General features: G+C 39.4%; 1 long non-coding RNA gene across 1 annotated transcript in view; it reads right to left on the minus strand.

Annotated features, from left to right (window-relative positions):
• Positions 1-21,719, minus strand: part of LOC145508938 (uncharacterized) — a 74,284-nt gene that overhangs the window by 26,728 nt on the left and 25,837 nt on the right. The window contains exon 2 of the long non-coding RNA XR_014055701.1: positions 17,379-17,634. This is a non-coding gene — a long non-coding RNA (uncharacterized LOC145508938). The remainder of the gene's footprint in view (positions 1-17,378; positions 17,635-21,719) is intronic.

Here is a 21,719-nt window from a genome sequence, read left to right on the forward strand (position 1 = left end):
ACTGGAATGGGTGAATTTAACTCAGAGGACCATTATGTCTACTGCTGTGGGCAAGAATCCCTTAGAAGAAATGGAGTAGCCATCATGGTCAACAAAAGAGTCCAAAATGCAGTACTCTATATCTGAGGTTATTGATATTTCTCCTGGAAATCTTGATTCCAGCTTGTGCTTCATCCAGCCCAGCGTTTCTCATGATGTACTCTGCATAGAAGTTAAATAAGCAGGGTGACAATATACAGCCTTGACGTACTCCCTTCCCTATTTGGAACCAGTCTGTTGCTCCATGTCCAGTTCTAACTGCTGCTTCCTGACCTGCATACAGATTTCTCAAAGGGCAGGTCAGGTGGTCTAGTATTCCCATCTTTTTAAGAATTTTCCACAGTTTGTTTTGATCCATACAGTCAAAGGCTTTGGTGTAGTCAATAAAGCAAATGTAGATTTTTTTTGGAACTCTTGCTTTTTTGATGATCCAATGGATGTTAACAATTTGATCTCTGGTTCCTCTGCCTTTTCTAAATCCAGCTTAAACATCTGGAAGTTCATGGTTCACGTACTGTTGAAGCCTGGCTTGGAGAATTTTGAGCATTAGTTTGCTAGTGTGTGAGATGAGTGCAACTGTGTGGCAGTTTAAGCTGTCTTTGAATTGTCTTTCTTTGAGATTGGAATGAAAACTGACCTTTCCCAGTCCTGTGCCAATGCTGAGTTTTCCAAATTTTTTGGCATATTGAGTGCAGCACTTTCACAGCATCATCTTTTATCATTTGATATAGCTCAATTGGAATTTTATCACCTCCACTAGCTTTGTTCACAGTGATCCTTTCTAAGGCCCACTTGACTTCACATTCGAGGATGTCTGGCTCTAGGTGAGTGATCTCACCATCGTGATTATCTGGGTCATGAAGATCTTTTTTTGTAAAGTTCTTTTGTGTATTCTTACCACCTCTTCTTAATATCTTCTGCTTCTGTTAGGTCCGTACCATTTCTGTCCTTTATTGTGACCTTCTTTGCATGAGATGTTCCCTTGGTATCTCTAATTTTCTTGAAGAGATCTCTAGTCTTTCTCATTTTTTTATTTTCTTTATTTTTTTGCTTTGATCACTGAGGAAGGCTTTCTTATCTCTCCTTGCTATTCTTTGGAACTCTGTATTCAAATGGGTATATCTTTCCTTTTCTCCTTTGATTTTTGTGTCTTTTATTTTCTCAGCTATTTCTAAGGCCTCCTCAGACAACCATTTTGCCTCTTTGCGTTTCCTTTTCTTGGGGATGGTCTTGATCACTGCTTCCTGTACAATGTCACGACCTGTCCATAGTTCTTCAGGAACTCTGTCTATCAGATCTAATCCCTTGAATCTATTTGTCACTTCCACTGTATAATCGTAAGGGATTTGATTTAGGTCAGACCTGAATGGCCTAGAGGTTTTCCCTACTTTCTTCAATTTAAGTCTGAATTTGGCAATAAGGAGTTCATGATCTGAGCCACAGTCAGCTCCCAGTCTTGTTTTTGCTGACTGCATAGAGCTTCTCCATCTTTGGCTGCAAAGAATATAATCAATCTGATTTCGGTGTTGACCATCTGGTGATGCCCACGTGTAGAGTTTTCTCTTGTGTTGTTGGAAGAGGGTGTTTGCTATGGCCAGTGCTTTCTCTTGGCAAAACTCTGTAAGCCTTTGTCTGGCTTCATTTTTTACTCCAAGGCCAAATTTGCCTGTTACTCCATGTATCTCTTGACTTCCTACTTTTGCATTCCAGTCTCCTACAATGAAAAGTACCTCTTTTTCAGGTGTTAGTTCTAGAAGATCTTATATGTCTTCATAGAACCATTCAACTTCAGCTTCTTCAGCATTACTGGTTGGGGCATAGACTTATATTACCAAGATATAGAATGATTTGCTTTGGAAATGAACAGATATCATTCTGTTGTTTTTGAGACTGCATCCAAGCACCCCTTTTCAGACTCTTTTGTTGACCATGATGGCTACTCCATTTCTTCTAAGGGATTCTTGCCCACAGTAGCAGGTATAATGGTCATTTGAGTTAAATTCATCCATTCCATTCCATTATATATATATATATATAATATATATATATATATATATAAAACTAGTACTCCCCCATCATCCTTATTCACTTTTTACCCTCACCTTAAGGCTCAACCTTACTCGCATTTATTAAAAAATATTGGGGCTCCATAGGAAATAATTTCTTGAAGTTCTCATCCTTTATTAGAAATGTAATTGTAACTAATTTATGAGTGTCTGTCTCCTTTCTGATTGTATCACTGAGAAGAAGAAATACAGAGGCCAGTGTCCACTCATCTCTTTAAGGAGAGAGTCCAAAACAAGGATTTTTCAAAGTCCTTTCGTATGTTTTCTGACCAGCTTACAAGAGTAATGAGAATATAATAACAGTGGCTAAAACTGACAATGTTGCAACTCTTCTAAAAGCTTTGTGTCTATTTTCTCATTTAAGAATTCAGCTGAACTTTTGAGTTAATTCAGAGAATGTGCAAGATGTTTGAGACTCTAGGTCATAGTAGTAGAAGAGTCTGTAGAAGGAAGTGGCAACGCATTCCATACTCTTGCGGAAAATCCCATGGATAGAGGAACCTGGTGGGCTACGGTCCATGGGGTCACAAAGAGTGTGACATGACTTAGCTACTGAAAAACAGTAACAACAAGCAGAAGAGTAGCTGGTAGGTTATTCTTCAGGAAAGAATGGAACTGAATCCAGGAGGCATGCTCAGCTGATTTCTCACCATTTAGAAGATTTCCTACAATTTCAAGATGCAGTGTGCTTTCACATACAGTATTTCACGGTATCCTGACAAAACCCCAGGCCATTAGGAGTAACATTGGATTCTGTAGAAAGTAAAAAGTGAAAGTGCAAGTCACTCAGTCTTGTCCGACTCTTTGTGAGCCCATGGACTATACAGTCCATGGAATTCTCCAGGCCAGAATACGGGAGTGGGTAGCCTTTCCCTTCTCCAGGAGATCTTCCCAACCCAGGGATCAAACCCAGGTCTCCCGCATTACAGGTAGATTATTTACCACCCGAGCCACAAGGGAAAACTGAGCGACTGAACTGAATTGAAGAAAGGAAAAGTCAGTGAAGAAGCCCCGGCAGAAAAGAACATGATGTTTGTGAAGAAAAACGAGAAAACTGGTGTGGCTGAAGCAGATGTGTGAGGGAGGTTGTGCCAGGAAATAAGAAAGGTCAGGCAATCAACTTCATCAGTTTTGGAAAGCTTATTATACATTTTAAATTTATAAATTTAAAAATGTATATTTATATACATTTATGTACATTTTATATACATTTATAAATTTAAAAATGTATATTTATATATATTTATATATAAAAATTTATGAATTTAAAATGTATAATAAGCTTTCCAAAGCTGGTGAACTTGAAGTTGATTGGCTGACCTTTCTTATTTCCTGGCACAACCTCCCTCACACATCTGCTCCAGCCACACCAGTTTTCTCGTTTTTCTTCACAAACATCATGTTCTTTTCTGCCGGGGCTTCTTCACTGACTTGTCCTTTCTTCAGTTTAGTTCAGTCCCTCAGTCGTGTCTGATTCTTTGGGAACCCATGGACTGCAGCATTCCAGCTTCCCTGTCCATCGCCAGCTCCCAGAGCTTGCTCAAACTCACGTCTGTCGAGATGGTGATTTCCTTCCTTAGAATACTTTTTTACCTTCAATCCACAGGGATTTCTTTTCACACCTAACTTCTGTATTTTTCATTATCTCTTTATTTTCTTCCATAGTACTTATTGCATCTGATTGTATAGAATATTTGATATATTTATTCTGTTTGCTTCACATGAGGATAAGAACTTTGTATGTTTTGTGTATCATATCCTCAGCACCACGAGTAATGTATAGTATCTGTTCAACGATGTGGTTGAATGATGCAGCCAAGGATGTGCAGCCACGCACATTGGATCCAGAGCTCACCCCAGGCACTGCTGACTCCTCCCCTTCCTCCTATCAGCATATTATTCCTGGACCTCACCTTGAACAAAGGAATTGTCAAGACTTTGGAGGATTTTTATTCCACACTAGGCTTGTAAGATAAGAGCCCCCATTAATACAATTTAGCAGCTTTTACTACTCAAGTTCAGAGAGGCTAAGTGATTTGGCCATCGTCACATGGGGCCATCAGTACAGGGCTGTTTCTAACCAAGGTCCGCTGATAGTGTCCACTGATGGATGGCCTGTAAGGAATCTCTGCTGTGCTCCTCCTGCTCATGGGATGCTAATTCAGTTTAAACAACAGTGCTTGGCAAGAATACTTCCCAGTAGAGCTACTGTCACTTTTTAATCTATGCCGTGATCGCTGATAATGTTACCTTAATGTTACTAGCACTCATTAACAAGGAGTGACCATGGACTGAGCAGATGACCAAGCCTGGGAAGACAGAAATTCTACAGAGGGAAAACAAGAGACACTGAAACGCTATTGGTAGTCAGTCTTTTTACTGACTTTTATAGCTTTTGTACAGGTTGCAAAGGAGCTTCCCCTGTAGTTCAACAGTAAAGAATCTGCCTGCAGTGCAGGAGATGAGGGTCCAATCCCTGGGTCAGAAAGTTGCCCTGGAGAAGGAAATGGCAAACCACTCCAGTATTCTTGCCTGGAGAATTCCATGGACATAAGAGCCTGGTGGGCTATAGTCCATGGGGTCATAGAGTTGGACACAGTTTAGCAACTGAGCATGCACACACACACACACACACACACACACACACACACACACACACACAGGCTGTAAAGCAATTTTTAGGACATGATCATATTTGTTTCTCAGTTCCTCCATACAATACAACAAGGAAGCTGGGATGGAGTGTTTGATACCAACCTTATATATGATGAAATTGAGATACAGAGAAGGTTTGGGAGATAGATACAAGGCATATTAGTCAACAATTCAGTTCAGTCACTCAGTCGTGTCTGACTCTTTGCCACCCCATGGACTGCAGCATGCCAGGCCTCCCTGTCCATCACCAACTTCTGGTGTTTACTCAAACTCATGCCCATTGAGTTGGTGATGCCATTCAACTTTTTCAACTTCTGACATCCCCTTCTCCTCCTGCCTTCAATCTTTCCCCAAATCAGGGTTTTTTCTAATGAGCCATTTCTTCGCATCAGGCGGCCAAAGTATTGGAGTTTCAGCTTCAGCATCAGTTCTTCCAATGAATATTCAGGACTGATTTCCTTTAGGATGGACTGGTTTAATCTCCTTGCTGTCCAAGGGACTCTCAAGAGTCTTCTCCAACACCACAGTTCAAAAGCATCAATTCTTCGGTGCTCAGCTTTCTTTGGCGTCCAACTCTCACATCCATACATGACTACTGGAAAAACCATAGCCTTGACTGGATGGACTTTTGTTGGCAAAGTAATGTCTCTGCTTTTTAATATGCTGTCTAGGTTGGTCATAACTTTTCTTCCAAGGAGCAAGTGTCTTCTAATGTCATGGCTGCAGTCACCATCTGCAGTGATTTTGGAGCCAAAAAAAATAAAGTCTGACACTGTTTCCACTGTTTCCCCATCTATTTCCCATGAAGTGATGGGACTAGATGCCATTTCTGTTTTCTGAATGTTGAGCTTTACGTCAACTTTTTCACTCTCCTCTTTCACTTTCATCAAGAGGCTCTTTAGTTCTTCTTCACTTTCTGCCATAAGGGTGGTGTTGGCCACGACTGATGCGACTTAGCAGCAGCAGCAGCAGCAGCATCTGCATATCTGCGGTTATTGATATTTCTCCTGGCAATCTTGATTCCAGCTTGTGCTTCATCTAGCCCAGTGTTTCTCATGATGTACTCTGCATATAAGTTAAATAAGCAGGATGACAATAAACAGCCTTGCCGTACTCCTTTTCCTGTTTGGAACCAGTCTGTAGTTCCAGGCCCAGTTCTAACTGTTGCTTCCGGACCTGCATACAGATTTCTCAAGAGGGAGGTCAGGTGGTCTGGTATTCCCATCTCTTTCAGAATTTTCCACACATTAGTCAACACAGGCTGCCATAACAAAACAGCATAGATTGGATAGTTTAAACCACAAGAATTTGTTTCTCACAGTTCTCATGGCAGGGACATCTGAGATTGAGGTGTAGGGAAATTCATTTCCCTGTGGAAAAGGCTCTTTTTAGCTTGGTGACAGCCACCTTCTTCCTACGTCCTCACATGGCAGAAAGAGAGAGACCAAGCTCTCTGATACTCCTTCTGATAAAGGCTGCACCCCCACCATGAGGGTTCCATCCTCATTTGATTTGTTCTCTAGTTGGTTTTAAATTTAAGAAGGAAAGAAAAATCGATATTTGGGTCTGAAAATTCATTAGTTAACAGCAGGAGATTCAGTTGAATGGGTCAGGCATACTAGTGAAGATCTGCAGGGTTCATTTGGAGAATAAGCCAGAGAGAAGGAAATTTATTCCTACGTGCTGCGTACAGTTTATGCAAAAGATAACTGTCCTAAACTATATAGGTCATCATGTTACTATAATAATAATAATAATTGGAAAATATCATATTCTTTCAAATAATGAAATATTAGTATGTGAGATTTTGATAGGCGATTGCTGTATATTATGTGTTAGCACTGCACTACAGCCTTAGTTAGAACTGTTGCTGGCTTGGAAGTTTTGGTTGGATCTATGAAAAATCTCAACACGTTTCTCCTCATTTGGAGACACCAAATGAGGAGAAATAAAGGAAACGAGCTGACAATAATGTGTGAGATTCATTTTTTATAATTTGCTCCATCACCTGGTTATCGAATTTCTTTATCACTATGCCTAATGGAATAGAACTCAAAGATAACCATATCAGATACATTAGTGACTCCTATAGCTAGACTTTCTGTAACATTTGACCATAATACAGTCTCTTGTTCATATATGAGTTTGGAAGCACAGTTCCAATAACAATCACATGATTATTATTAAAGTAGGAGAAAAATTTAACTCTTAACTCAAGAAACAAATGGGAATGTGTCATAGTTTTGTTTATCACTATGGAAAAATAACTACATCTTTTTCATAATAGAGTTTCTCTATTCCATTACGGCAAATATAATTGTAAAATTCTAGAGTTTTGCAGTGCAGTCCAGTCTGATTGACACATATAGACACTGAGTATTTGAAATGGGGACAATTTGAATGGAGATTATTGTAAATATAAAACACACATTGGATTTCAAAGATGTTCTATGATGAAATATTGAAATATTTAAAGCATTTAATTTTAATGGCAACCTAAAGGTAATTGGAGGTAGGTCCCATCATTGTTTCTCTGAGTTCCCATGACATTGCACTTGTTTTTTTACTTGCTTTTGCTTTTCTTCTTCTCAGTGTAACTTTCTATGAACTTGTGAAAGGTAGTGGGAGTGACTTTTATCTTTATATTCCAGTATATTACAGGAAGTGGCAGATAGCCTGGACTATTACAGTGCTTCATAAAGTTTACTTGATTATATCTTAGGTGGCAAAAAGTTATGATTAATTCCTGTAGATGTACTAGGTATACAAAATAACATCCAGATTTTTCTCTACAAAATTTTGGAGTCATATATTATAAAATCATGCTTTCTGGGTGGCACTAGTTATAAAGAAAGCACCTGCCAATGCAGGCAGGTGTAAGAGACACAAGTTTGATCCCTGAGTCCAGAAGATCAATCTCCTGGAGGAGGGCATGATACCCCACTTCAGTATTCTTGCCCAGAGAATCCCATGGACAGAGGAGCCTAGTGGGTTACCATCCATAGGGTCTCAAAGAGTCAGACATGACTGAAATGACTTAGCACATAAGCATGCATTATAAAATGGGACTGTTTAAAGAGACTTTAAAAATCACTTCATTTCACAAATCAGGACATGAAATCGCATAGAAGTAACAGGAGAAAGTGGAATCTTTGTAGATTACTCCTATTGTTAACCTGATTAATTAGGCATTTTTATTGTGAGCAAATAATGTTTATAATAAAAAGAGCTTATTTAATTTTGATAAAAGCAGGCTGAGAGGGTGAATTCAAAGTGGCAGGCTTGATTTCAAATTTTGACTGTCACTATTACTGTACATGATAATGGATGTACATCTCTGAAATCATTTTACTCATCTGTGAAATGGGAATGATGATATTCAAATCCTGAATACCTAGCTTATACACCGAAAAAGACACATTGAGAACTCCTGGCTAGCATCATGTTTTTAGTATATGGTGGATCCTATGCCCTCTTCACCATCTTTCACTTTCTCCTGCTCCTCTCATTTCCTCCCTGATTCCTACTTGCCAACTTTTCCCACACTGACAAAAACTCGTCATATGTGATATATGAAATTATAAAATAAAATCAAACCCTTCAAAATCATGTCACGTTTTGGTAATTGACGTTGAACAGAAACTGGGATTCAAGCTTAGAAAAATATTCCACCTTATACATGCAAAGAAAAGAAATTCAATATTGAGATCAATAACTTCTTCTTTGAAAAAATGAAAAGATGAATTTAAAACTCATTTCATCTTACCAAAGTTTGTTTCTAAACTACTTAAATTCTTTCACACAGTAGTTGAGGGTGCATTGATTTCTAGTTTTGATTAAAAAAGCAAAAATTTAAGAAAAGGTGTAGAATAGAGAAGAAATGCCTGTTACTGTTACTGTACTTGATCCTCAAGGGATCTCATCAAACTGGAGACTAAATAAAGTACAGACATGATTTGAGGACATCCATTGTCTTGTAGAGAACTAAAGAAGTTGCATGGGTGTGTGTGTGCTTGAGCATGTACACGCACATGTGAGTGTCCAGCATACCCATCCTTGCTGTTTGTCTGTTTTTGGCAGTGTCTAGTAACACTACACACTTCCTGAGTAACTTTAAATGACTGTAATCTCATTAACCCATTCTCTTAATTACTCTACTGAGGGCTTGTCATCTGGCTGTACTCATCTGAATATTATCTCATTTTTCAAGGACACGTTGCTTAATCCAATTTCTGAAGCAGCTATTTTTGCAAGGTCCTCACAACTCCTTAATTAACCATATTTCCTTTCTCTTTGCTTTTTCTCCCCACAATTTCTGCTATTAAAGAGCGCATCAAGTAAGAAAAACGAGGCTTTGAAACCACTGTCAAATACTGGTTCTGCAAACCAAGTGTCTTCCCAGAGACCCTCAGACCTTCCCTCTCTTCTTATCTTTGATCACATTCTTCAAATCTACCTTAAATATTTCTTCTCCTTTATGAAGACTTTTTCTTGTCTTTTTTTTTTAAATACTAGAAGCTATTCATTGTATATATTTTTAAGAACTCGGTAAATTTATTATAGAAAATGTTACACGTACACAAACCAGAGAGAATTATTTATTACATACCTCACCCATATTCCTTAATTACCAACTAGTAACTAACCATGCTTTGTATCTATCTCCACTCATTTCCCATCCCATATTACTTTGAAGGGAACTGGAGATACATCATTTTATCATTAAATATTTTAATAAGTATTTATGAAAGATAAAATTTTTGTTTTTATATTTTTGTTTTGTTTTTATTGAGTTATGATTGACATATTAAAAAAGCTGTATATATGAATGTATACTACTCAGTGAGTTTGGGGATAAGTATACACCCATGAAACCATCATCAACTTTAAGACCTTAAACATATCCATCACTTCTAAAGCTAGTTAAGTGAGAAAGCACTGAGCTAAGGCAGTGGGGAGCAGGAGTGGGAGGGATAGGAGGAGGAGAAGAAGAAGGAAAAAAAGAAGGATCACCTCATCAGAAAATACAAGTTTCTGTTAGAAAAGAAAAACTCAAGACAAATGTATAAGTTTTGTCTAAATGTTCTAAAAGAAAGCCAAGAGATTAATAAATGCATAGCACTTTTGATGGCATGAGACCAGTTTTAATCTATTTTCTCAAGTTTCCTAAAATTTGCATTTTCACTGACTTTTGTTAATTGCTAACATTAATTTGTCCATTAGCAGCTGTTTTCTCTTTTTAGGACATGCAGTTTAAAAAAAGAAAGAAGCAAAGAAAACAAGTGAAAATAAGTCTGACACTACCATTGTGTTGCCTTTAGTTCTAAGGAGTCAAACAAACGTGAATGATACTCAGAAAGGATCTATAGAAGGTGTTCATTAACACAGAGGAGTGAAATCAGAGGGTCATATGCTCAGTGTATAATTAACTGTTAAACAGTTTTTCAGAACAGTTCTATTATTTTACTTAACAAAACCAGTGTACAGAAGTTGCAATTATTCTAGATCTTCTTCACTACTACTGATACTGTCAGGCTTTTTAGAATTTTGGCTTCTCCAGTAGAGGTGCTTAGTCGTTCAGTCTTGTCTGACTCTTTGTGACCCTGTGGATTGTAGCTCGCCAGGCTACTATGTACATAGGGATCCTCCAGGCAAGAATACTGAAGTGGATTGCCATGCCCTCCTCCAAGGGATTTTCACAATCAGGGATAGAGCCCAGGTCTCTCTTATTAAAAGTGGCTTTTTTGCCTTCTGAGTCACCAGGGAAGCCCAGATATATACTGTTTTTTTCACTGTGGTTTCAATTTGTATTTCCCTTCCAGTAGTCATGTATGGATGTGAGAGTTGGACTATAAAGAAAGCTGAGCACCGAAGAATTGATGCTTTTGAACTATGGTGTTGGCAAAGACTTTTGAGAGTCCTTTGGACTGCAAGGAGATCGAACCAGTCAATCCTAAAGGAAATCAGTCCTGAATATTCATTGGAAGGACTGATGCTGAAGCTGAAACTCCAATACTTTGGCCATCTGATGTGCACAATTGACTCATTGGAAAAGACTCTGATGCTGGGAAAGATTGAAGGCAGGAGGAGAAGGGGATGACAGAGGATGAGATGGTTGGATGGCATCACCGACTCAATGGACATGAGTTTGAGTAAACTCCGGGTGTTGGTGATGGACAAGGAAGCCTGGCATGCTGCAGTCCATGGGGTCACATAGAGTCGGACACGACTGAGCAACTGAACTGAACTGAACTGATGACCAATAACGTCAAGCATTTTTTCTTTAATGAGCAATGATTGTTGGCCATTAGTATGTTTTAGAGAAGTGTCTGAAAGTTTTGCCCACTTCTTAATTGGATTATCTTCTAATTGAGTTGAAAGAATTCTTTATTTCTGAATACAAATCCTTTATCAGATACATGGACTGAGAATATATTCTTGCATTTTTCAGATTGTCTTTCATTCCCTGAAAATGACTTAGGAAGAGCTGAAGTTTTCAACTCTGATGAAATCCAATTCTGACCATTTTTATATGGCTTAAGTTTTTATTGTTTTGACTCAGAAAGTGTTACTTGCCCCAAGATCCTGCAAGATTACAGATTTTTCCTATGTTTGCAAGTAGAAGTTTTACAATTGCATCTTTTATGTTTAGGTATATGATTCAAGATAATTTTTTCCATATGTTGTGAATTAAGAATTGAAAAAGTTATTTCTCATGTGAATATACAGTTGCTGAATCAACATTTATTTAAAATACTGTTTCCCCTATTGAATTAATATGACATTTTTATCAAAAATTAATTGACATGTATATGTTGACCTGTTTCTAGAACTACTACTTCATTCCACTGATCTATATGCATAAGACATCAAACTGAAAACTATAAACCATTGCTAAAAGTAAATAAATTCTAATCACATGGAAAATCTATCATGCTTTTTGGGCTGGAAGACTAAGGTTCAAGTGTCAATTCTTCTCAGCCTAATATAGGAAGAGAGTCAATGTAATACAAATCAAGATTATTGACATGTTTTGTCAAGTTGACATGCTGATTTAAAAATTTATGTAGAAATTCAAAGAACATAGACAGCAAAACAGGTTTGAAAAAGAAGGAAAAATTGTTGGAGGACTCTATCTGGTTTGAAGACTTAAAAGTTATAATAATAGTGTTGTCGTGCCAGTAAAGCAATTTACTACAACATGTATGGTGTCACAGAGAAAAAGAGCAAGAATTAGCTCTCTCAAGTTGTATGCTTCCAGGATTGCATGAATGAGTCTCGATTCATGCTTTATATTACCAATGAATATGAGGGAAAAAAAAACTATCTGCCAAGGAGAATGAAAGGATGAGTTGCTATGGAGAGATGGCTTACAGGAGTGAATTGAATCAAGGCAAAGATGGAAAACATTCTGACTGAACAGAGAGGTGAAAGGCAATTATTCACTTTGCAGCATCTGCAGTACCAAAAAGAGCTGAGGCGGCCATCAGTAGTATCCCAAACCATTGTACAACATTGCCACCCCACTAGGCCCCATTTTTCTACTTTCTGGAGGTAAAATAACACAGTGTACTGTGGGAGGAAAATCATTTTAATAATAATAATGCAACACATTTTACAAGGTATTTTAACGATAAATGAGCTTCCCTTGTGGCTGAGCTCGTAAAGAATCTACCTGCAATGCAGGAGACCTGGGTTGATCCCTGGGTTGGGAAGATCCCCTGGAGAAGAAAAAGGCTACCCACTCCAGTATTCTGGCCTGGAGAATTCCATGGACTGTATAGTCCATGGGGTCACAAAGAGTAGGACATGACTGAGTGACTTTCACAGAACAATAAATGGCAGTGTTGGGATTTGAACCCAAGTCTTCTTAACACCAGTGATATTTTCATGCTTTTACAAGATAATTTTCTTGGTATCATCTTTAAAATAGGATAGTACACTACATTGGGAGAAGGCAATGGCACCCCACTCCAGTACTCTTGCCTGGAGAATCCCATGGACGGAGGAGCCTGGTAGGCTACAGTCCATGGGGTCGCTAAGAGTCGGACACGACTGAGCGACTTCACTTTCACTTTTCCCGTTCATGCACTGGAGACGGAAATGGCAACCCACTCCAGTATTCTTGCCTGGAGAATCCCAGGGATGGCGGAGCCTGGTGGACTGCCGTCTATGGGGTCGCACAGAGTCAGACACGACTGAAGCGACTTAGCAGCAGCAGCAGCAGTATACTACCTACCCTATTTTCTACATTATACTATTAACCTAATAGAAACATCTGTTAAGGCATATACCTGTGAAGTCTTATTTGACTCATCCAAACATTATAGATAAGGAATCCCTTCATTATTGTACAAAAAGGCATATACACATGGTTGTGTGATTATTTATTCACCTGACACTTCTAATATGAGTTTTATTTACTTGCAAGAGTGATGGTGGCACAGTTATTTTTATATAATGAAGAGGGAGAACAGTATCTAACACAGGGTAGAAAATAAAGGATCAATCCATTGATATAGTGATTAGATGACCTATAGCATGTATTCCATTAAAAATATATATTTGTGATTCTCCTTCAGTATTAAGCCAGAATTGGTGCCAACAGACAAGCTTTCCTCAGATTTTTTTTTTTTTTTTTTTTTGCATCTGACCCAAAATACAGCTTCTAAAAATTCTACTGGGGAATGGCAATTCTCACAAGACTGGAGTCCAATTTCATATTCTCAACAGGCTAAAATAAGCTCTGGATGAAATTCCAGAGGCTTGCCAGAAGTAACCTAGTTTCAGAGCTAGGCTTAACCAATAAAAAATCTGAAGAAAAGAAAGAGAGAAAAATGTATATATGTAGATATATATATGTGTGTGTGTGTATGTGTGTGTGTGCGTGTGCATCAGTTCAATTCAGTCACTCAGTCGTGTCTGACTCTTTGTGACCCCATGGACTGCAGCACGTCAGGCTTCCCTGTCCATCCTCAACACCCGGAGCATGCTCAAACTCATGTCCATCGAGTCGGTGATGCCATCCAACCGTCTCATCCTCTGTTGTCCCCTTCTCCTCCTGCCTTCAATCTTTCCCAGCATCAGCGTCTTTTCCAGTGAGTCAATTGTGCACATCAGATGACCAAAGTATTGGAGTTTCAGCTTCAGCATCAGTCCTTTCAATGAATATTTAGGACTGATTTCCTTTAGGATTGACTGGTTCAATCTCCTTGCAGTCCAAAGGACTCTCAAAAGTCTTCTCCAACACCATAGTTCAAAAACATCAGTTCTTCAGTGCTCAGCTTTCTTTATGGTCCAACTCTCACATCCACACATGACCACTGGAAAAACCATAGCTTTGACTAGATGGACCTTTGTTGGCAAAGTAATGTCTATGGTTTTTAATATGCTGTCTTGGTTGGTCATAACTTTTCTTCCAAGGAGCAAGAAAAACATCTACTTCTGCTTTACTGATTACACCAAAGTCTTTGACTGTGTGGATTACAACAAACTGGAAAATTCTTCAAGAGATGGGAACACCAGACCGCCTTACCTGCCTCCTGAGAAATCTGTATGCAGGGCAAGAAGCAACAGTTAGTACTGGACGTGGAACAACAGACTGGCTCCAAATTGGGAAAGGAGTACGTCAAGGCTGCAAATTGTCACCCAGCTTATTTAACTTTTAAGTAGAGTACATCATGCAAAATGCCGGGCTGGATGAAGTGCAAGCTGGAATCAAGATTGCCAGGAGAAACATCAAGAACCTCAGATACCTTAAGGCAGAAAGTGAAGAAGAACTAAAGAGCCTCTTGATGAAAGTGAGAGGAGAGCGAAAAATCTGGTTTAAAACTCAACTTCCGAAAACTAAGATCTTGGCATCTGGTCCCATCACTTCATGGCAATAGATGGGGAAACAATGGAAATAGTGATAGACTTTATGTTTTAGGGCTACAAAAATCACTGCAGATAGTGACTTCAGCCATGAAATTAAAATTAAATTAAAAATTAAAAGTAAATATATATATATATATACACACAGTACACTACAGGTATATATATACCTATAGAATGTATTCCAACCAGGGAATTACTGGAATGATTGACTTAGAATGAAAGTTGAATTGTGCTGGCCTCATTCAGAGAAGTGATTACAGTTGGAAAAGAAATGTTTGCTCAGGCAGCACTGTGGTGAGCCCAGAGGCTGAGGTCATGGCTGTGATGGACTAAGGATGTGGGGTATCTCTGGATCCCAGTGGAGTAACGGAGAACTCGTGTCCTGGGAGATGGCTGCTGCAGACATGCAGTCTGGGCAACTAGCCCACAGGTAACAGTAACCTCTCAAGAGAATGAGAGAAGCTACCTTGTCTCTTTTGTGATGGGTACTACCTTTGGTGACTGAAGCAGGAGGAGAGCTGATTAAATTAATGAATTTTGAGTCAAGGAAAGGAATTCACAGCCGGCTTTTCTCTGTAACTGATAATGTGTTTGTTTCTATTACTCCCGAAGGTGTGGCCTTACATAGTTTTATTTATTTTTCAATTATATGTAAGCCGCACGAGAGCAGTGACAAGGCCTTTTCCCCTTACCAGGGATTACTAAGAGCGTACCCTTCTGTAAGATCATGGAAACTTGGACTTAAAGACTGACAAAGATGAACGGGCTTGTAGGAAATCACACAAATCCATTTTACAGATGGGGAAAATGAGGACTACAGAGTAAAATGAATAGTCTCACACTAGTGATTGAAAAGAGAAAGTGTGAGCATCCACTCTCCTTGTCTCTCTGCTCTCACTTCCTGCCTTCCTGCCCACCCCTTACATCCCCCCACCATCCCCACTGTGGAGGGAGGCAAGACTGTCAGGATTGGGAGCGCACACCTCCAGCAGAGCACCTGGCATATAATAAGCTGTCTCCCCATAAATGTTGAATATTACTGTTTTTAGAGTTTCAGGAGCTCTTTGTATCAGAGCCACTGTGATACCCTTTGAAGGGTTTTTAGCAATGATATGCTGATAAATCTTAATAACTTGCCATCTCTATTTGTTTTGTGCCACAACAAGCTATCATGGACTGGGTGAGTGAAAAAAACAGAAATTAAATTTCTCACAATTCTGAAGACTGGAATTCTGAGATCAAGATATCAGTTGGGTGGGTTTCTTATGAGGCCTCACCTCTTGGCTTGCAGATGGCTGTCTTGCTGTCTTACCATGATGTATATGTGTCTGTGTCCTAACCTACTCTTCTTATAAGGACACCAGTCCTATTAGATTGGGGTCCATGCTAGTGACCTCATTTTAGCTTAACTCTTTAGAAGACTTGAAAAGTGAAAGTGTTAGTTACTCATTTGCGTCTGACTCTTTGAGACCCCAAGGACTGCAGCCCCCTCAGGTTCCTCTGTCCATGGGATTCTCCAGGCAAGAATATTGAAGTGGGTTGCCATGCCCTTCTCCAGGGGATCTTCCCGACACAGGGATTGAACCTGTGTCTCCTGCATTGCTGGCAGATTCTGTACCTTCTGAGCCACCAGGGAAGCCCTTATTTGCCTAGATAGTCACGTTCTGGGTTAAAACATCAGCCTATAAATTGCGAGGCCACAACTCAACCGGTAACTTTCTATTAAGAAGAGCTATGCCTTGTTGCATTTTATGATTCCTATGGAAGTAAACGCCACCTCTATGACCCCTGTGACTAAGCTACCAACGTGACTTAACTCGACAGAGTCAGAGATGTACACATGCGATACTTCTGAGCCAGTGTAGGCTGTTTAACGGTATCTGTATTTCCAGTTCTATTTGTCAGCTACGAAAGAAGAGAGAACCAGGGGAAAGGGAGAAATGGTAAGCATATTAAAGCTCTATAAGGAGCATAAACTGAATGTTAGTGAAAGAAAGTTCCTCAGTTGTTTCATGAGGACAGGATGAGTGAAAACAGAGGGGCAGGAGTAAACTGTTGGAAGTGATGGAGGTAGGGTCATTATTTTTGTCCTAATACTTTCAAAGACATATACATAGGTGAAAGTCTTGTCAAAAAATATACTTTATACATCTGCAGTTTGTTTGAAAATTATACCATAATCTGTTAAAAATATGCTTATGGAAATATGAAGAAAAATAATCTGACTGTGGTGGGTTACATAATTCAGATCCTTACATAATAAGAAAACATTTATTTTTAAAAAGCTTATACCTTATTTTATAGATGATATGGGCCTTTGAAAGGTTTTAATGTAGGAAAGTGACATAGTCCTATGTGAGCCTGCTGTTGCTTCAGTCGTGTCGAACTCTTTGAGACCCCATGGACTGTAGCCCACCAGGCTCCTCTGTCCATGGGATTATCCAAGCAAGAATACTGAAGTGGGTTGCCATGCCCTGCTCCAGGGGATCTTCCCAACCTAGACATCAAACCCACATCTCTTATGTCCCCTGCATTGGCAGGCAGATTCTCAACCACTAGTGTGACCTGGAAAGTCCGACATAGTCCTGTAACTTTGCTGAAAAGACCACCAGACAACAGTGTGGCGGCAGGATTGGAAAAGGTTGAATCAAGGACCCACATATCAATCTCGCTTGTGTTGCTTGGTTATTTTTTCCTTGTTGCCATGAGCTCCTAAAAAGAAGAAAATATAAGAAAACATACCAGCAGACCTGAGTTATGAATATGAATGCATTCTCCACAGGCTAGCTCTTTGTTGCTTGTCTAATGAGCAGGTGAAGGCTCCTTCAGGGCAAGAAAGGGCTCCAGATGCAGGTGTAAAGTTCTGTGGCTGAGAGGGCAGTTCTGCTCCCATTTTGTGCCTAAGTAAACGTCTTCTCTCACTCCATACTGGGCCTGACTATGCTGCACCAGCTCTTGTTTCATAAAACATTATTCATGGATGGTCAAATGCTTAACACTAAAAAAGAAAATGAAAACATTACACATCAACTTTGGAGAAACCAGCTTTGAAAAATCTTTTAGTTTCAAATCTATTACGATTATTTGCAAGAAATACATATTTTGAAAGTCAAAATATTAAGAATCCTTTGTTTGCTAATCTTAGGTCTTTCTGGTCTTCCCAAATGAAAACGACATTTCATCTATGCACACATCCATGCACAAGCTTACAGTTTGGTACTTACCCTAGCCTTTGTCATAAATGCCTTTTTGTTCCTTAGACTACATTTCTCTATAAAATTTCAACTTGATTATCCTAAGCAATAAGATGAACTTGCCTTTATTTTCTACCATTAATAAGCTGTACATCTATTATTAAATTAGTATATGTTTATTGGGCATCTACCACTTGAACTTCCCAGGTGGCTCAGTGAGTAAAGAATCCACCTGCCAATGCAGGAGACCCGGGTTCTATCCCTAGGTTAGAAAGATCCCCTGGAGAAAGGCATGACAACCCATGCCAGTATTCTTGCCTGGAGAATCCTATGGGCAGAGGAGCTTGGAGCCATGGACTATGGGGTCACTTATGTAACACTTTTCCAGCCACTAAAGGTAAGGCAATGAAAAAAGAGTAAGCGTCCTGACCTAATGGAGCTTAGGTCCTAACACTCTCTTACGGAGAAAGTTAAAATGTAGCATATCAGATAGTGACAAGCACCTGCAGAAAGAAAATAAGACAAGGAAGGACAGTGGACTTCTGATGATCAAGACCAAGAAAATGTGAGAGGCAAGATCAGACAAGTAGAAGTAGCCAAGATGGTAAATGGTATCTCAGCCAAAAGTTGCACTCACACACTCTGAGGGCTCTACCATTGAACAACTCATTTGTGTATTCGAACAAGTCATTTCCCTTTTTTTATCCTATTTTTCTCAGTAGTAAACTGCAAATATTTAAATTTGTTGATAATAACAGCAGTGAAAATAAATGATATTTATTGAGCCCTGATTTTTGTACATCAAACATATCTAGTTCTCAAAACAACATTGTGACATGCATTTCATTTTATTCATACCTTTCGTAGATAAGAAAATATGGCTCAAAAAAGTTTATGTCCTTCCTGCGGATGTCTAGACAACAAGAAGCAGAGCTGAAATGTTGTCCACTTCATACAGCATCCACACAGTAAAGGGGACTTCTACAGCACCCCTCTCCCACTTCCTCACTGAACTGTACAGCCCTGCCTCTGGCCAGCATCTCAGGGTGCCTTTGTTATCTTCCAGCTACAAAAGTTCCTGGACTGCAGTGGCCTCTTCTAGGCCCCATTCTACATTGATATGACCATGTCATGTAGATGAGAACTTCAGAGGACACAGAGAAAAGTTCAGAAGGACCTGAATGTAGAGAAATAGCCCTAAGGCTGTTTTATTAACCCTACTGGCTAATTCTTTATACGTTGTCTACAAAATAAAACCATGTTAAAAGATTTTCATATACTTGCTGCATGGATATATTATTCCTGGAAAAAATAAAGCCTAAACCCAGTGAGGAAAATTACGAAAAGATCTAATCTTATTTCTATAACAATAACTTAAATAGCTCAAGATGACAAAAACTTAAAAATAAGCACTGTCATATAGTAGGCCCATGTACACATGTATACATGTTTGTGTACATGTGCCTGTTGACATGAGAAGGAAAGATACTTCTGGTTAAATATCAACCTCATCTTCTAACTATTTGTCTTGGGACCAATATTCATCCTCTTCTGACCCTTGACATAGATGTTTGTTAAATTGCAGTCAGAAATGCCTATTTTCCAGGCTAGAATAGATTAAATGACAGCATATATGTGGAAATAATTATTTCAATGGCTAGCTTTTAGCAGGTACTTCATTTATACTCTTTCTTATCTATGCCAAATGAGGATAGGGTCTAACATATTTAGTTTTCATTTGAATGATGTAGTTTACATATTATGGTCCACTGTGTATTCTACCATGTGTTGGATCATGATGAGTTAATAAATCAAAATTCCTCTCTTTACTGACAAGATATTTCCACATTTCAACATCACATTTGTGCATGTTCCAAACCAGGCAAGCTGCAACCATTGCTGGTTAAAGTCAGCAAATACTGAAAGTAGGTAGAGTGGAAAGCAGAAGATAAAGGCTGCTGGTATTAATGTGTGGTTACTATATGGGAAATTCTGAAAGAGATGGGCATACCAGACCACCTGACCTGCCGCTTGAGAAACCTGTATGCAGGTCAGGAAGCAACAGTTAGAACTGGACATGAAACAACAGACTGGTTCCAAATAGGAAAAGGAGTACATCAAGGCTGTATATTGTCACCCTGCTTATTTAACTTACATGCAGAGTGTATCATGAGAAACGCTGGGCTGGAGGAAGCACAAGCTGGAATCTAGATTCCTGGCAGAAACATCAATAACCTCAGATATGCAGATGACACAACCCTTATGGCAGAAAGTGAAGAAGAACTAAAGAGCTTCTTGATGAAACTGAAAGAGGGGAGTGAAAAATTTGGCTTAAAGCTCAACATTCAGAAAACTAAGATCATAGCATCCAGTCCCGTCACTTCATGGCAAATAGATGGGGAAACAGTGGAAACAGTGTTAAACTATTTTTGGGGGCTCCAAAATCACTGCAGATGGTGATTGCAGCCATGAAATTAAAACATGCTTACTCCTTGGAAGGAAAGTTATGACCAAACTAGACAGCATATTTAAAAGCAGAGACATTACTTTACCAACAAAGGTCAGTCTAGTCAAAGCTATGGTTTTTCCAGTAGTCATGTATGGATGTCACAGTTGGACTATAAAGAAAGCTGAGCACCTAAGAGTTGATGCTTTTGAACTGTGGTGTTGGAGAAGATTCTTGAGAGTCCCTTGGACTGCAAGGAGATCCAACCAGTCCATCCTAATAGGAGATCAGTCCTGAGTGTTCATTGGAAGGACTGATGTTGAAACTGAAACTCCAATCCTTTGACCACCTGATGTGAAGAGCTGACTCATTGGAAAAGACCCTGATGATGGGAAAGATTGAAGGCAGCAGGAGAAGGGGATGACAGAGGATGAGATGATTGGATGGCATCATCGACTCTATGGACATGAGTTTGGGTAAACTCTGGGAGTTGGTGATGGACAGGGAGGCCTGGCGTGCTGCGGTTCATGGGGTCGCAAAGAGTCAGACACGACTTAGCAACTGAACTGAACTGAACTGAACTATGTCCCATGCGTTTTCTGGTTGTTGTGATTGTTGTTCAGTTGCTCAGTCTTCTCTGACTCTTTGAAACCCCATTGACTGCAGGACACCAGGCTTCCCTGTTCTTCAGTGTCTCCTAGAGCTTGCTCAAACCCATGTCCATTGAGTTGGTGATGTTAACCAACCATCTCATCCTCTGTTACCCTCTTCTCCTCCTGCCCTCAGTCTTTCCAACATCAGAATCTTTTCCAATGAGTTGCCTCTTCACATCAGATGGCCAAAGTATTGGATCTCAGCTTCAGCATCAGTCCTCCCAATAAATATTCAGGGTTTATTTCCTTTAGGATTGACTGGACCAATTTCCTTGCTGTCCAAGGGACTCTCAAGAGTCTTCTCCAGCACCACAGTTCGAACGCATCAATTCTTTGGCGCTCAGCTTCCTTTATGGTCCAACTTTTACACCCATACATGACTACTGGACAAACCATGGCTTTGACAATATGGACCTTTTTCAGCAAAGTGATACCTGCTTTTTAATACACTGTCTAGGATTGTCAGGATTGTTTCCTTCCAAAGAACAAGCATCTTTTAATTTCATGGCTGCAGTCTCAGTCCTCAGTGATTTTGTAGTAAAAGAAAATAAAATCTTAGGTCTCATCAGACAGACTGTCCTTCACTGAAGGCCACCAAGCTGGTAAGTTGTAGAGCCCACAATACAGCCTTTTACTGGACATAAACGTCTGCCACTTACCTGCCCTGGGACATCTGTGTGCCTCCCACACACACTCACTGACTGATTCACTCATGCATTCCCCAGATTCCTATGTTTGAGAATCCATATATAAATATAGCATGAACTCCTCTCCCCACTAGGTCACAGTC

The sequence above is a fragment of the Giraffa tippelskirchi genome, chromosome 6 (genome assembly GCF_054371585.1).
Source record: "Giraffa tippelskirchi isolate mGirTip1 chromosome 6, T2T-mGirTip1v1.2.pri, whole genome shotgun sequence".
NCBI classification, from domain to species: Eukaryota; Metazoa; Chordata; class Mammalia; order Artiodactyla; family Giraffidae; genus Giraffa; species Giraffa tippelskirchi.